Source organism: Nomascus leucogenys, chromosome 9 (assembly GCF_006542625.1).
Source record: "Nomascus leucogenys isolate Asia chromosome 9, Asia_NLE_v1, whole genome shotgun sequence".
In the NCBI taxonomy this organism is placed as follows: Eukaryota; Metazoa; Chordata; class Mammalia; order Primates; family Hylobatidae; genus Nomascus; species Nomascus leucogenys.
In genome coordinates, this window is record NC_044389.1 from 64,971,295 (window position 1) to 64,974,975 (window position 3,681).

At 39.0% G+C, this 3,681-nt stretch overlaps 1 pseudogene; it reads left to right on the top strand.

The window, feature by feature from the left end:
• Positions 1-949: 949 nt before the first annotated feature.
• Positions 950-2,068, top strand: LOC100586620 (annotated as a pseudogene).
• Positions 2,069-3,681: the final 1,613 nt, after the last annotated feature.

Below are 3,681 nucleotides of genomic sequence, written 5' to 3' on the forward strand. Positions count from 1 at the left end.
ATTGTTTTGGGGTGCCATGAACCTAGCCCATATAAGACAATGAACTTAATCAATAAATGTTGTGTACGTTCTGACTGCTCCACTGATCGGCCATTTCCCCATCTCTCTCCTTCCTCAGGCCTGGCATTGCCTTGAGACACAACAGTATATTGAAATTAGACCAATTAATAACACTACAATGGCCTCTGTGTGTTCAAGTAAAAGGGAGAGTTGCAAGTCTCCCACTTTAAATCAAAAGCTAGAAATGATTAAGCTTAGTGAGGAAGGCATGTTGAAAGCCAAGACAGGCTGAAAGATAGGCCTCTGGTGCCAAACAGTCAGCCAGGTTGCGAGTGCAAAGGAAAAGTTCTTAAAGGAAATTGAAAGTGCTACTCCAGTGTACACATGAATGATAAGAATGTAAGCCTTCTTGCTGATCTAGAGAAAGTTTTAGTCGTCTGTGTAGAAGATCAAACCAGCCACAACATTCCCTTAAGCCAAGGCCTAATCCAGGATAAGGCTCTAACTCTCTTCAATTCTACAAAGGCTGGGCTGGAAGAGGTGAGGAAGCTGAAGAAGAAAAGTTGGACACTAGCAAAAGAGTAGAAGTTGATTCATGAGGTTTAAGGAAAGACGCGGTCTCAAAAACATAAAAGTGGAAAGTGAAACAGCAAGTGCCAACGTACAAACTGCAACAACTTATCCAGGAGATCTAGCCAAAATCATCGATGAAGGTAGCTATACTAAATAACACAATGCAAACGAAACAGATTTCTATTGGAAGAAAACACCATCTAGGACTTTTACAGCTAGAGAGAAGAAGTCAATGCTTGGCTTAAAAGTTTCAAAAGACAGAATGACTCGCTTATTAGGGGCTAATACAGCAGGTTGAATTCGTAGGTTGAAGTTGAAGCTCATTTACCATTCCAAAAATCCTAGGGCCCTTAAGAATGACGCTAAATCTCTCAAAATGGAGGTAAAACCACTTCCAGGTCACCCCCAACCCAACTCCAGCCGTCGCAGCGGCCAGGGGGAAGAGGGCCATGATCCGAATGAACCAGAACAGTTGAGAAAACTGTTGATTGGTGGTCTAAGCTGTGAAACTACAGATTTAAGAGAACATTTTGAGAAATGGGACACACTGACAGATTGTGTGGTAATGAGAGACCCCCAAACTAAACGTTCCAGGAGCTTTCAATTTGTGACTTATTCTTGTGTTGAAGAGGTGGATGCAACAATGTGTGCTCGACCACACAAGGTTGATGGGCATTTAGTGGAACCAAAGAGAGCTGTTTCTACAGAGGACTCTGTAAAGCCTGGTCTCTAACAGTGAAGAAAATTTTTGTTGGTGGTATTAAAGAAGAGACAGAAAAATATAATTTGAGAGACTGTTTTGAAAAGTATGGCAAGATTGAAAGCATAGAAGTTATGGAAGATAGGCAGAATGGAAAAAAGAGAAGATTTGCTTTTTTAACTTTAAATGATCATGATACAGCTGATAACATTTTTGTTCAGAAATACCACACTAATAATGGGCATAATTGTGAACTGAAAAAGGCCCTTTCTAAACAAGAGATGCAGTCTGCTGGGTCACAGAGAGGTCGTGGACGTGGATCTGGCAATTTTACGGGTTGTGGAGGAAACTTTGGAGGTGATGCAGATAATTTTGGCTGTGGTGGAAACTGGTGGAAGAGGAGGCTATGGTGGTGGACGTGGTGGCAGCAGAGGTAGTTATGGAGGAGGTGATGGTGGATATAATGGACTTGGAGGTGATGGTGGCAACTACAGTGGTGGTCCTGGTTATAGTAGTAGAGGGGGCTATGGTGGTGGTAGACTAGGATATGGAAACCAAGGTGGTGGATATGGTGGCGGTGGTGGAGGATATGATGGCCACAGTGAAGAAGGGAATTTTGGCGGTGGTAACTATAGTGGTGGTGGGAATTATAATGATTTTGGAAATTATAGTGGATGACAACAATCAAATTATGGACCCATGAAAGAGGGCAGTTTTGGTGGAAGAAGCTTGGGCAGTCCCTATGGTGTTGGGACTGGTGTTGGAAGTGGTGGATATGGTAGCAGAAGGTTCTAAAAACAGCAGAAAAAGGCTACAGTTCTTAGCAAGACAGAGAGTGAGGAGTTGTCAGGAAAGCTGCAGGCTACTTTGAGACAGTCGTCCCAAATGCATTAGAGGAACTGTAAAAATCCGCCACAGAAGGAACGATGATCCATAGTCAGAAAAGTTACTGCAGCTTAAACAGGAAACCCTTCTTGTTCAGGAGTGTCATAGCCACAGTTTGCACAAAGTGCAGCTATTGATTAATGCAATGTAGTGTCAATTAGATGTACATTCCTGAGGTCTTTTATCTGTTGTAGCTTTGTCTTTATCTTTTTCTTTTCATTACATCAGGTATATTGCCCTGTAAATTGTGGTAGTGGTACCAGGAATAAAAAGGAATTTTTAACTTTTCAATATTTGTGTAGTTCAGTTTTTCTACATTTTAGTACAGAAACTTTAACAAAATGCAGTTTTGAAGGTGTTTCCTTGTGTGTTAACAAGAAGATCATTGTTAATTATTATTTTGTATGAATGTTGCTAAAGTTAACTGTAAAGAAACACCTGCTGACTTTCAGTTTAAGGGGAATCTATTCTCCCCATTTCCAAACCATGATATGAATGGGTGCTGACATGTGGAGAGAATAGATATCTGTGTGTTTAAAATATATGTTTTAGATAAATAGGAGTGGGTATTTAAATCAGCATTTGTGAATTTAATAGCATTAAGATTACCTTCAAATGAAAAAAATCTCAAAATTTCTATTTGGTTTTTGTGTATTGTCTTTTAAAGTGTAATCATATGATTTTAGTGTGTTAGACTTGCTGAGTCCTAGCTGTGTTTAGAACATCTCCATTCTACGTTTACCTTGGTCAAATCTGAACTGCTGCCATAGGTTTTTGGTGTAAAGAATGTTTACCGCCCTCCATTTAAATTCTGAAAAGGGATAGTGGATGTTTTCCCTCTCCTATATTAGAAACCATTCTTAAAGTCTTTTCAAAATACAGAATCATTAAGCCTGATATATCTGAGCAAATTAGTGGGTACCTTCTTTTCTTTTAGAAAGCACAAAAGGTCCATACATCTTGAGTTATTTTCCTTGGTTTAAATTTTTTATACAAATTCTCAGAACAAGAGAATAAAAATCATGCATTACTAAACCCCTAACTGGCTGACATTCTTTCCTGTTTGTACCCTATACATTCTGCTGGATGAAACCAAGGATAGTTCAGGTATAATTGTCCAAAATAACCTAACTGCAGCAGAAATGTAGCACAGTTGCTTAGTACAAGCTTCTCACTTCCTACAGACGTGAATTCAAATTTGGATAATCAGAGTTCTTAAATTCCCAAAGAACATACTGTTACTTATTGTGTATATTTCAACATAAATCATGTTGTTACCAATTTGTTTGGAAGGCCCTAGTTGAGGAGAGTTTTAGATAATAAGGTTTTGATATATATATATCAATGTCTACTGTGTTTGGCGCCAGCTAGTGCTTACAATTTCATTCGAGCCCTGAGTATGTGCCCTGCTGTTATTCTTTCTTTGGCAGTTGAATGTTGAATTCAAGATTCTTATTTTTGTTTTAAGAAGTACTAAGCAAAATAAGCAATAAAAAGGGGAATGAGGCATGCTAGTGTTTGAA